Below are 14,423 nucleotides of genomic sequence, written 5' to 3'. Positions count from 1 at the left end.
CCGCCTTGACATTGCCTTTCATCCTCTTTCCTATGGGGCTTAAAATGAAAACCCTCTGTTTAGTTCTCCAGGTTTTACCTCCTTAGAAATCATAAATCCTTTCTTCTCTCCACAAAATCTGTCCCTTGTGAATGGAAAGGATTTGCTTTTCCTATTTTTATTAGGTAATATACAGCTTTGCACAGTGGCAATATCATAGCCAATGAGGTTTATCCAAGGCACGATTGTTGCTATTAGGTAATAGATTTTCTAAATTTGCTTAGCTTTTTAAATTCTTATTTTTCAATTGAGATATAATTGACATATAACATTGCATTGGTTTTAGGTGTCCAATATAATGATTTGACATATGTATATACTGTGAAATGATCACGACAGTAAATTTAGTTAACACCTATCTCCACGCGTAGTTTTATTTTTTCTTATGATGTAAACGTTTAAGATTGAACCTCTTGGCAACTTTCAAATACACAATGCAGTATTGTTACCTATTGTTGCTTTACTGTACGTTAAAGCTTTACTGGGGTTTACTCATTCTCATAACTAGCAGTTTGTACCTTTGGACCACTTTCACCCATTTTGCCCACCTCTCAACTCCCACCTTTGGCAACCACCAATTTATCCTTTAGGTCTCTGAGTTTGTTGTTGTTTTCAGGTTCTGCATATAAGCGAGATCATACAGTATTTGTCTTCTGGCCTGACTTATTTCACTTAGCCTAAACCCTCAAGGTCCATCAATATTGTAAAAAATGGCAGGATTTCCAATAGCTTTTCTTTTTATTCTATTAGGTAATATATTTTAAAACCGAAGCTAATACTTAACATCTTTTTTTTTTCCAACTATGTCTGCCCTCCCTTGAAGCAATGGGATACCTCATCTTCCATGAGTGGAGAGTGCAAATTGTTGAGAATGAAATCTCTCAGCGCCAAACTGTCCATAAAGCATGTCCACCTGTGTGTCTCAGTGGCAAAACAAAATGTTACATACTTAAAACTTGTGATTCTCCACCCCCTCATATTCAAATCTGCATCACCTCCAGTCTCCCTCAACCAGGAGAATGGCTCCTCCATTCATTCAATTGCTCAGGTCACAAATCTGGGAAACAACTATATCAACTCATCCCTCTTGTCTACTTCCTCCAGTGGGAAACTAGATCTTGTCCATACTGCTCTGTCCCCTCCCCAATTTTCTCTCCCCTGTGTCCACTTCTCTCCATCTCCACTCTACTGTCCAACTACTAGCCATCATTATCTCTTCTCTGAATTGCTGCAATAATCTTCCAATTGGTCCTCCTGCTTCCACTCTTTCATCTTTCCAATCCTATCCCCACACAGCAGGCTGAGAAATCTGACAAAACCCATCAGATCTCTCAGACATCTTACTTTATATCCTTTCAATGGTTTCCCACTACACTTGCCATAAGATACAAAATGCTTGATATGACCTCCAAGGCTCTACAAGTTCTGTCTTCTGCCTCCCTCTTTGGACTTACAGCAAGCTACTTTGCTCCTCAAGCTCCAATACTGGCCTTCCCATGGTCTCTGAATGCTCCACTCACTTTCTTCCTCTGAGACTTCACACATGTTGATCCTTTATCTTCCCAACACTTGTTCCTTTGCCTTCTACTCAGCTTTCTACCTGAGATTCCTCAAAGGGGCTTTTCCTGAACTATCCAATCCAAATTAAGTCCCCAAGTTACTCTCATGGCACCTGTTTCTTTTCCTTCATATCAGTGATTGTTATATGTGATTATTAAGTCATGCATGAGATTTACCTGTTGAATGCTTCCATTCCCATAGAGTTAAGAGCAGAGCAGGGACCATGGCTATTTTGCTCATTGGCTAGCACAGTCCCTAGTGTATAGTAGAGACTCACTATCTACTGAACAAATAAATGAATGAATGGTCTAGGATAGGTAGAATAATAAATCAAAAAGGAAGAAGATAGAATCTGAGGGAAAAGGTTAAAGGTAAAGAGTAGGCAAAAGAAAAGGAATCAGAGAAAGAAACAGAAAGATCAGGAAAAAGGTAGAATCAGAAAGAAAAATAAGATTTGGGATTTCTAAAGAACTACAACTCAGAAGACAGGGCACAGAGTTTTTACTATATGCCCCAGACAGAAAATACCAGTGCCGGCAAGGAACAGCTAGAGCTATCACACACTGCTGATACAAGCATAAAATGGTACATGTCCTGCTTGGCAATATGAAAGATAAGCATATGCATAATTAATGTACCCACAATTCTACTACTCAGTTTTGCCCAAAAGAAATGTGTGCACATGGGCACCACAAAAACATGGACACGAATGTTTATTGGAACACTATTTATTACGGTTAAAAACTAAAAGTGACCCAAATGCCCATCAACAGTAAAATGAACAAATTGTGACATATTCTTACAATGGAATACTACATAGCAATGAAAATGAATGAATTACATGACACACAATGAGTTGGATGCACCTCACAAACTAATTGTTCTGTGGAAGTAGTCAGATACCAAAGAGTGTGTACCGTATGATTCTATTTGCGTAAAGTTCAAAATCAGGCAAGACTAATCCAGTGTTAGAAATCAGAATAATGGTTTCCTTTAGGGAGATCATGTATTCACGATAGAATGATAGAGATGAAGCACAAATGGGGCTCTGGGAGATGGTATGTTCCGGGATGTGACTACCAAGTGAATTTAGTTTGCGACTATTCACTTGACTCACACTCATGATTTGTGCACTCTATGCTTGTAATACTTCAATAACAGCTTACTTCAAAAGACAACTTGGTAGTCTTCTATTGAAATTGCTTAGCAGTGCCTAAAATAGATTATCACTGAATCTTTTCAGGAAATGGAAGTGTTGGTGTGTATGCCTGAGTGTGTATGTATGTGTGGGTGTTGAACATTGAATATTCTTCAGGAATGCAGTCAGGTGAAAGGAAACATCAGATTTATTATGCTCTCTTAAATAACTTGGCTATGTGCCATAGTGTTTCCATAGAAGTTTCTCTATCCATTGAGAGTCAATCTACTTGTACTGTTAGAAGGATCGTATGTAACCCCAACCTATACCACATCTATCAAATTCCATTTTACCCTTTCCTTTTATTCAGTTAAGTCATTCAATCACTGAGCATTTTCTCTGCACCAATCCCTGTGAGGAGTATTAGGGATTCAGAGAAAACTATACATCTCCCCTTCTTATCTCTATTCTTAGGTCCTGAGGAATTCAGCAGGGATGCTTGCCAAGAGCATCTAAGCCAAGGAACAGGATCTGGGGCAAGACCATGAGAGACTTCCACCTAAAATAGCTGGAAATTGTATAATCAGAGGGGCAAGGGAAGCCAGAGTCCAGTGGGAGGGAGACTTGGTACAAGGAATCAGAGATGGCAGACAAGCTGACTTCAGGAAACAGACGCTGAAGAGATCAGGCACAGGTCAGGAAGTAGATGGAAAGATGGCCCAAGAGATCAGTGGAGAATAAAGAGTGTTGGTGGGTGGGATCCACACTGGGTACATCGATAAGGAGTGCATTGTCTCTTAGAAATTGAAAAACAATATGAAACTTACTAAAAGTCCGGCTGCTTTGTGTTATCACCACACACCAGCAGTCCTAAAAAAATGTTAGTAAAATACTCCTAAGAGCGCTCGCTAGAGTAGTGGTTGTTAAGAGTGACAAACTGGGAGCAGCCTAAGTGTCCCTCACCTGAAAAATAGATGAGTGAGTCTAAGTATATTCTTACAGGGGAACGCTGCACAACAGGGAAAGCATATCAACCAGCACTCTCTGTATCCACTTGGGCAAGTCCAAAGCATAATTACTAGTTGCATTGTAACCTAATGCCACTTACACAAAGTTTCAAAACACATAAAACAAGGGCTGTGTATGGATCATTGTAAAAGCCCACCAAGTGCATAGAATGGCCAACATGGGGGGAGTGATGATCCCTGGAGGTGGGGAGAAAGGAAAACAATCAGAAAGGGTACAAAGGACTTTGTTTTTTTTGTAATTCTTTTAAGCCCAAACCATGCATCATTATTTTTATTATCTGTTCTTTTTTCAATGTGTCAGAAATATCTCACAATATAAAGAAAAGACTTTGACACAAACTACCCCCTCCCCAAACACACATAAGAATACTTCTGCCTGCCAGGAAGAACTGTGTCTGTCTGACCCTTCACCCACCAGTGACCCTTCCCCACCAGGGAAGGAAAAAAAGAAGCTGACACATGTGAAGGTGTCAAGAGCCCATTGCTATTGGTGGCGTGAGGTGGGCAAAGGGCCAGGTAGACAAAAATCTGGCTTTCTGAGGAAAAGTCTCTTGCAGTACATTATCTGGACAAGACAACATGGTCTTAATGCTGATGTAGGGTAAAAAGGTTACCATACCTGTGATAATCTGCTCCCAAACACCAGGCCCAGACCTTGTTTCACGTAAGCAGGCAGGGATGACTCAACTCTAAACAGTTCTAAATCCGGGAAACGGCGTGCCCATTATAACCAGGCACCGTGACATTTTGGAATATGTGTTGGTAAGGCTCTCCATGTTAAGTAGCTTTTCAAGTTGTTATTAGAATCACGTTAGCGCAGCACTACAGCAAACGTCCCACGTCCACAGATGATTCTTTCCAAGAAACCTATTGGTTTGCTTTTCTTCTCTTTTCCTTGTGAATAGCAGCTGACAGACAAAGGGGAGCTGGTCTGGGCCTTTGATGCCAATGCCAACTGAACAATAGCCCTGCTTGTGGCAATCACCCTCTTTGTTCAGCCAGGAGAATGCTGAGGCTGTTGCTCATTGGGTCTCGTGTATGTGGGTGGCCAGAGCAAGGTGCATTTGGCAGCCAGATGTAGATTCTGGGTGGTATGAGCTGACTGTCCACAGAGCTACAGCTTGGGACTTGGCTGGAACTCCCCTGACCAGTGCAATCAGAGAGACCAGATGGACTCGCCTTCTCATCCTTTGAAGATGGTCCTTTATTTAGCTACAGGGAAGAAGCAGCCAACCATCTGACCTGGAAAGCATTCTCGGGCAGCCTGGTTCTTTTTGTGCACATCTAAGAGAAAGGGAAAGTGCACTGTTGAAAGAAAAATTTAGGGACAGCCTTTGCAAGCCACTGAGGAGTTTGCAAAATCACACGTACAAATGGGCACCAGAGGTTCAATTAACCAGTGGGAGCTTCCCATTTATTTTCCTGGGGCAGTTCCACTTAGAAGGCAGATGACACTTCAGGGAATTTGTCACCATTTCTAGGGGCTCCTGTGCTGTTGCTGCTACAGCTGAAATGGCTACTACTGCCACCAGAGCCACTTCTAGCCACTGGAGTGCTCCTCCCTTAGACCTCCCTCCTTAGAGGAGCAATATGGATGTGGCTGGTGAACTGGGGCACAGAGGTTTTGTTTGTCACATCTGTTTGTGCCGCTATCAGGCAGAGATACTGAGTTATTATCACAGTCCCATGGGGACCCAGTTGTGGCTCAAGTGAGCTGCAGCATAGAGAGCTCTGTCCCTGCCCACACTGGGTCATAGGGTTTCTCTAAAATGCAGCTAGAGCTGGGCCCTCCCACCTAACAAGTCCTTGGGGTATCTACCAACCACCTTGTGTTTTGAGCTCTGTCCCTCTAGGCCAGTTTCCACGGTATAGCTTCACACTCTCTCTGGCTAATCCCCTTTAGATACTCTACGTAGCTGGGTGGTATTCCCGCTTTGGATGAGGGTTTCATCCCTAAATACAAACTCTGCCCATAGAGTCTGCTCTGGGATCTGGCTCATGAGACACTAGGATTGGAGGTGAGAGCACAGGGCTACTATGCACAGTTGTACCAGCTATTCACTGCACAAGGTCTTCCAGCCAGGATGGTGAATGGAGGCTGAAATCAGGTCCTATGGACTTTGACTATTTCTACTTCATCAGCATTTACCTAATGGGTGCAAATGCCAGTGCTTGCTACTTTCTGTTTCACTTGCTTAGATTAGCACATCTCTCTCTCTCTCTCTCAATCTCTCCCTTTTTTTTTTTTTTGAAAGCTGTTACCCTCTTAGCTTTGACCTTATAGTTCTAGTGGGAGCTGCCAATCTTAGTATCCTAGCCCCCAAACACCCGGTCTAGAGGTAGATGCATGGCAAAAACTGAGACATCAGAGTCCTTCCCAAAGGTTTTCAACTAAGGGCAAGGGGTCTTTTCTCAGTAGAGGGCCACGGTGGAAGAACGTGAGTCCAGAAGCACCAGGGACCGAGTTTCCCACTGTGGGGAGGAGACTGGGGTAAAGGATAATGGAGCCAACATGTAAAGAGACAGAAAGGCAAGAAATGGGGAGTCCTCTGTAGGCCCTAAAGTCCTGACTCAGGGCATCACTGAGATCAGTTGCACAATCCTCCATTCCAACCCTGCCTTCTTTTATGAGCCAACAAATCCTCTCTGGGCTTCATCAGTCTACCCCATTTCTATCCCTTGCAACCAAGAGAGCCCTGCTAGACACAGTGCCCAATAAAGATCTTAAATACTGGTTCTGCTGGGAAAAACAAACAACTAACATTTTTTGAAGGTTTAATATGTGCCTACCACAAACCCGATGCTTCTACAAATTATATCATTTTAATTCTTTTACAAACCAGCAGTAGGGAATATTAATCTCCTTGCTTTTCAGATGAAGAAACTGAGGTACAACGTGGTTTTCCAAAACCCACATAACCTAGAAATCTTCTAGAAAATTCATTCTTTTCTATAAAACGGGCAATAAAAAGCTTTGAAGTATTCACCAGCATCTTATGAAAGGGCCTTCCCCATGGAGATAGCCTCAGTATCAATCATGCTAGAAATTCCAGATATACCACATTTTATATATCAGGTGTTGAACACTTGAGTGGTTTCCACATTTTTGTTTAAATTTATTTGTTCATGAGAGACACACACAGAGAGAGAGAGAGAGAGAGAGAGAGAGAGAGAGAGGCAGAGACACAGGCAGAGGGAGAAGCAGGCTCCATGCAGGGAGCCCGACATGGGACTCGATCCCAGGTCTCCAGGATCATGCCCTGGGCAGAAGGTGGCACTAAACCGCTGAGCCACCTGGGCTGCCCTGTTTCCACATTTTGACTACTATGAATAATGCTGCTATGAACTTCCATGGACAAGTTTTTGTATGAATATAAGCTTTCAATTTTCTTGGGTATATATCTAGTAGTGGAACAGCTGGGTTTTATGGTAACTCTATGGAACTCTGTACCCCAGTTCACCAGCCACATCCATATTGCTCTGTCTAAATTTTTGAGTAACTGCCTGACTGTTGTCAAAGAATCTACATTTTTATATTGCCACTAGCAATAGATGAGGGATGCATTTTTTCCACATTCTCACCAAAGCTTGTGATTATCTATCTTTTTTTATTATTATTATTATAACCATGGTAGTAGATGGGAAGTAGTCTTTCATTTGGGTTTTGACTTGCATTTCCTTGATGGATAAAGATGTTGGGTATCTTTTTGTGTGCCTATTGGTCATTCATGTATCTTCTTTGTAGAAATATCTTTTCAAGTCCTTGGGTTACTTATCTTTGCAATATTGAATTGTCTGAGTTCTGTATATGTTCTGGATAAAAGTTCCTTATAAGATATATGATTTGCAAATATTTTCTCCCATCTTTGGGTTGTCTTCACACTTTTTTGATAGTGTCCTTTGAAGGACAGAAGTTTTTAACTTTGAAGTCCTATTTATCTTTTTTTTTTTTCTTTTGATGCTCTTGCTTTTGGTGCCATATCTAAGAAACTTAATCTAGGCAAGATCACAGATTTACTCTTTTATTGTTTTCTAAGAGTTTTATAGTTTTTGTTCTTACATTTAGATCTATGATCCTCTATGAGTTAATTGTGGCATATGTGTGAAGAAGGGATTCCACTTCATTCTTTTACATGTAGATATCCAGTTGTCCCAACACTATTGTCAAAAATACTATTCTTACTCAATTATCTTGGCATCTTTCAAAATCAACTGACAATAAAAGTACAGAGTTAATTTCTGGATTCAATTCTATTCCATGATCTATAAGTCTATTCTTCTGCCAATACTGCATTATCTTGATTACTGTAGCTATTTTGTAAGTCTTGAAATGAGGAAGTGTGACTTCTCCAAATGTGTTCTTTTTTGAGATTGTTTGCATTTCTAAATGAATTTTAGGCACAACTTGTTAATTTCTACAAAAATGAAACTGGGATTTTGGAAAGCTTTGCCTTGAATCTGTTGATCATTTTGGGGAGTGTTGCCATCCTAACTACATTGTCTTTCAGTCCATGAACATGGGTGTCTTTCCATGTATGTCTTCTTTAATTTTTTCATTGATGTTTTATAGTTTCAATATACAAGTCTTGCATTTATTTTTGAAAGCTATTCCTAAGTATTTTATTCTTTTTGATGCTCATATAAGTGGAATTCTTTTTTTTTTTTTTAAGATTTTACTTATTTATTCATGAGAGACACAGGGAAAGAGGCAGAGACACAGGGAGAGGGAGAAGCAGGCTCCCTACTGAGAGCATGATGCAGGACTCAATTCCTGGATCCCGGGATCATGACCTGAGCCAAAGGCAGATAGATGCTCAACCAGGTGCCCCATTGTAATTATTTTCTTAATTTTATTTTTGAATTGTTCATTGCTACTGTACAGAATATAATTGATACTTTGTGTATGATCTTGTACCATGCAAGGAGAGGTCATTTTGCTTCCTTCTTTTCAACCTGGATGTATTTTATTTCTTTTTCTTGACTAATTGCCTTGGCTGGAACCTCCAGTACTATGCTGAATATCAGTGGTGAGAGCAAACATCCTTGTCTTGTTCCTAATCTTAAGGTGAAAGCTTTCAAACTGTTAGCACTTAATCAGGTTAAGCAAATACCCTTTTATTCCTTGTTTGTGAAGTGTTTTTACCATGAAGAGGTGTTAAAATTTTTTAAGATTGATGTATTTATTTGAGAGAGAGAAAGAGAGAGAGAAACTGTGAGGAAGGGAGGGGTAGAGGGAGAGGGAGAGAGAGTCAGACTCCACACTGAGTGCTCCACACCTCCTCCACATGAGGCTTGATCCCAGGACCTTGATATCATGGCCTGAGCCAAAATCAAGACTCAGACACCAAACTGACTGAACCACCCAGGTGCTCCTGTTAAATTTTTTTCAAATACTTATTCTGTGTCAATTAAGATGACTGTAGGTAGATATTGTTATTTTTATTGTAGAATATTACAATGATTGATGTTTGGATGTTAAACCAATTTCTCATTCCTGGGACAAATCCTAGTTGGTCATGATGTGTAACCACTTTTATGTGTTCCTGGATTTTAGTTTTTAGTTTATGTTTAAGAATTTCTGAGTCTATATTCATGAGAGATAGAGGCCAATCAATAATGTTCTTTACTTGCATGGTTTTTACCTGGTTTGAGGTAAGGTTAATACTGACTTCATAGAATAAATTTTTAAGTGCTCCCTTGTCTCCTATGTTTTGGAAATGTTTGTGAATAATTGATATTAATTGTTCTTTAAATGTTTGATAGAATTTAGAAGTGAAATCATCTGACCCTGGGCTTTTCTCTATGAAAAGTTATTAAATTACTAATTTCATGCTTTCTTTCTTTCTTTCATGAGAGAGAGCACAAGCAGGAGGAGGAGTAGATGGAGAGGGAGAAAGAGAATCACAAGCAAACTCCATACCAAGTGTGGAGCTGGATGCAGGGCTCAATCTCACAACACTGAGATCACAACCTAGGCCAAAATCAAGAGTCTAATGCTTAAGCAACTGAACCAGTCATGTGCCCCACTAATTTCATTTCTTAATTTGTTATAGGTCTATTCAGATTTTCTAGTTCTTCTTGAGTAATTATGGTGTTTGTGATTTTCCAGAAATTCATCTATTTCATCTAAGTTATCTAATTTGTTAGTATATAGTTGATCATATATAATCCTTTATTCTTCTATTACCCTTTTTATTTGTCTAAGGTAACTAGAAATGTTCCCCTTTTTGTTCCTGATTTTAGTAATTTGAGACCCCCCCACCTCCAGTCACCCTCACTAGAGGCTGACCAACTTTGTTGATCTTTTTAAAGAATCATCTTTTGGTTTTGTTGATTTTCTGTATCATTTTTCTATTTTCAATTTCATGAATCTCCACTCTCATCTTTATTATTTCCTTCCTCCTATTTACTTTTAGCTTCATTTATTTTTCTTCTTCCAGTGTCTTAAGATAGAAGGTTGGGTTATGGATTTGAGATCATTCTTCTTTTTAAATATAGGTATTTACAACTGTTGGTTTAGCTCTGAGCACTGCTTTAGGTGCAATCCACAAGTTTAAGTATGTTATCTCTTTATTTTCATCCCTTTCAATGTACTTTCTTTCTTTTTTTTTCTTTAAGATTTTATCTGTAAGTAATCTCTACACCCAACCTGGGACTCAAACTCATGACCCCCAAGACCAAAAGTGGCACACTTCACTGACTGAGCCATCCAGGTACCCTTTAATGTATTTTTTTATTTCCCTTGTGATTTTTCTTCATCTAGGAGTGTGTTGAGGCACCTGGGTGACTTGGTTGATTAAGCATCTGCCATCAACTCAGGTAGTGATCCTAGGGTCCTGAGATCGAGTCCCACATCAGGCTCCCTATGGGGAGTCTGTGTCTCTGTCTATGCCTGTGTCTCTGCCTCTCTCTCTGTGAATAAATAAATTAAATCTTTTTAAAAAGTGTGTGTCCTATAGACAGAACAGAGTCAGTTCTTTTTTTATCCAGTATGACAATCTGCCTCTTCTTTTTTTTTTTAAGATTTTATTTATTTATTCATGAGGGACCAGAGGGAGAGAGGCAGAGACACAGGCAGAGGGAGAAGCAGGCTCCATGCAGGAAGTCCGATGTGGGACTTGATACCAGGTCTCCAGTATCACGCCCTTAGATGCTAAACTGCTGAGCCACCCGGGCTGCCCCAATCTCTGCTTCTTGACAGAATTATTTAATCCATTTATGTTTAATGTTATTACTGCTATAGCTGAGTTTACATCTGCCATTTTACTTTTTGTTCTCTATAAGTCTCCTGTCGTTTTTGTTCTTCTGTCCTCCTCTCTCTTTTCTTTTGCATTAATTTAACATTTTGTGGTGTAACATTTAAATTCCTTTTAATGATTCTTTGACTATATATAATTCTGTTATTTTCTAATGGTTGTTCTATGGTTTCCCATATACATCTTAACTTATTAGAATCTACTTCAGATTTATAGTAACTTATCTTAGTAAGAAATAAAAACATGACTCCTATATAGCTGTATTCCATCTTCTACATTTTATACTATTATTGATATGCACATTACATCTATATACATTACAAACCCAACAATACATTTCTATAATTATTATGTTACATAGTTATGTTTGTTAAAGAAGATGAGAGAGGAAATATGAACAAGTATTTATAGAGCTTGTTATATGAACCTTCTTACTTGCCATTTCTGATTCTCTTCATTTGTTCCTTGTGCATTCAAGATACCATCTGGTGTTGTTTCTTATTCTTATACAGCTTTGCTCCCACTTGCCTCCTTTGTGCTGTTATTGTCAAATATGTTACATTTTTATGTGATATCAACCCAAGAATACAAGTATATGCATGTATGTGTATAGTTTTATACAATTGCTCTTCAAATAAATTAAGAGAATAAAAAAGAAAAATATGCATTTATACTGTCTTTTATAATTCCATAATCACCTTTATTGGTGTTCTTTCATTTTTTGTGTAGATTTGAACTACTACTTGGGGTCATTTGTTTTCAGCCTTGCAGAAATTTCTTTAGTATTTCTCATAAGACACAGATCTGGTAGCAATAAATCCTTTTGATTTTTGTTTATCTGTAAATATATTTCACGTTCATTGTTGAAAGATAGTTTTACTGGATGTCAGATTCTGGGTTGACAGGCATTTTTCTTTGAGCACTTTGATTGCATCATCCCACCACCTCTTGGACTTCATGGTCTGATAAGAAGTTAATTATTAATTTCATGGGGGTTCCTTTAAACATGAATAGTTTTCTGTTGCTGATTTCAAGATTTTCTCTTTGTCTTGTCTTTACCCATACCTAAGCTAGAGCTTCCACCTCTAAGTGTAGGCTGTGTGGAGAAAGAGAACTCAAGATCCTTCAGTTGCTCTGGCCTGGATTAGAGCTTCTGTAACAGACAGCTGGGAGAGGTGGAGGAGGATGAGAAATGCTGCAGTCTGCCCCTCCTGGGAGATGCAATAGCCCTTGACTGGGTAAATGTTCTTCACTGTACCCGCCCAGAGTGGACCTTTTGTCACACTGAGCTGAGGGGTTGGTTGGGAGACAGGAAGACGAAGCATGTCATGGCTCAAATGCCACAGAGTAACTATTCTTAATGTGATTTTGTATGTTTTCTTGAATAAATGTTTCTTTGTTTGCTGTATGCCTTTTAGACAACTTCCAGAGTCTTCAAATTTTTTTTTTTATAATCTTTACTTATTAATGGTTGTTTTGCTAGGAGAGAGGATCCATGGAGCTCCTCATACTGTCATTCTGGAATCTGTTTCTGGCACACATTGTTATGAAAATTGCATAATTTTGGGTAGCCTGGGTGGCTCAGCAGTTTAGTACTGCCTGCAGCCCAGGGGCTAATCCTCTCCCTCTGCCTGTCTCTCTCTGTCTGTCTCTCATGAATAAAAAATAAAATCTTTTTCTAAAAAAAGAAAATTCCATAATTTTGGGGCACCTGGATGGCTCAGTCAGTTGGCTGTTCTACTCTTAGTTTTGACTGGGGTCATAGTCTCAGCATTGTGGGATAGAGCCCTGCTATGGGCTTATACTGGGCAGAGTCTGCTTATCCCTCTCGCTCTCCCGGTGACTCTCTCCCACTCACATTGCATGCATGTGCACGTACTCTCTCTCTATATATAAAATAAATAATAAATATATAAAATATTTTTAAAAGAGAAAGTTGCATAATTTTACATCTTTCTTTTTTGACGTGGCTTAATAATTTTCTATATTATTATAAACTCTTCACAAATGTCATTTCTAGTTGTTGCACTGTAGTCCACCAAATTGAATATACCATACATTAATAACTTTATTTAGAACAGTTTAGATTTACAGAAAACTTGGAAAGGTAGATTTGTAATATATGCTATTCTCAATTTTACCTATATTAACATCCTACATTTACTCTACAACTTGCTTTTGGCTTGCTCCTCATTTTTCAAAAGCTTAAGAAATGACATGGTGAACATCTTTGTACACAATATTCTTTTGTATATTTAGCTATTTACTTGGTGTAGATTTTTTTCAGAACTGTAATTACATGATCAAGGGATTTTAGAACATATTTGACTCTCTATGATCAAAGTCTCTAACCTGTATCTATTACCAAAATTCTACTTGGCATCAGAGTTTCCACCCTATATGTTATGATTTCTAGTTTTATTCAGGTAAAAGGTGTGTCTCTTAAGTACAGCCCCTGGCAAGGGATGACTATGAAGCTAAATGGTTTGCAGGAATTGACTGAAGTCCTAGGTAATGATCTTGACACCCCCAGCAGACATATCCTTACCATGCCAGTCATCCATACTGATCAGCCTAATCGCTATTAAACATATAAAAGGGCAGTTAGCCTTTTAAATCTGACCACAAGATAGAGAACCAAACAAACATTACTTAAATTTGGTTCTATGTGGTGTCATGTTGATCTAGATAAGTGGTTCTCAAGTATGATTCCCAGACCATCAGAATCACTGATCTAGAGAGGTCAGAGAGTGAGGGCTGACACCAATATTCAGGTGTAGGAATCAAAACTTTCAAACCTTAAAGTCTGACATGCTTAGCCTCACATCTGGTCACAAATGTTGTGTGTGGCTGCTGCAAGTATTTTGACTTTCCCCAATTGATAAGATAAAGGACAGAGGAAGGATAAAAGATCAAAGTCATGATAACCATTTGGGAGTGATCTTATATAGGGAAAAGAGGTGATAAATCACCAATATTATAAAACCACTCTTTGGTATTCAGGCCAAGCTAACAACGGCTGGAGGGAGGTTGCTAGGGCTCAAAACACATAGCAGGCAAGCTCAATGTTCTCTCTGAACTCGGGTTTGAGAGCAAGGTCTCACTACTACTGTTCACTCTGGTCTCAAATAACCCCTATTGTATATAGATTTGGGCTAGAGACTGTCAAATTAGAAGGTTCCTGGAACTCATTTCTCAATCTTGAAGGTCACAGAGGCTACTATAGTACCTGAGTAACACTGGCCAATGGCCCACAGTGAGTGATGCTATGACATCAGGGAACTGGTCATAAAGCCTAGGAGAGGCATCCTCGCAGATGGCATGAGCATTTTTGAGGTGCCACAGAAAGGCTGCAACAGGAAGCTTTTCCCACACCTACCCCAGTAGTGCTAAGGGATACAA

General features: G+C 39.3%; 1 pseudogene; it reads left to right on the top strand.

The window, feature by feature from the left end:
* The first annotated feature begins 173 nt into the window (after positions 1 to 173).
* Positions 174 to 292, top strand: LOC112646410 (U4 spliceosomal RNA; annotated as a pseudogene).
* The last annotated feature ends 14,131 nt before the right edge of the window (positions 293 to 14,423 follow it).

Source organism: Canis lupus, chromosome 6 (assembly GCF_003254725.2).
Source record: "Canis lupus dingo isolate Sandy chromosome 6, ASM325472v2, whole genome shotgun sequence".
NCBI lineage: Eukaryota > Metazoa > Chordata > Mammalia > Carnivora > Canidae > Canis > Canis lupus.
The sequence above is the reverse complement of the archived record's forward strand: the minus strand, read 5'-3'. Positions and strand labels throughout refer to the sequence as shown.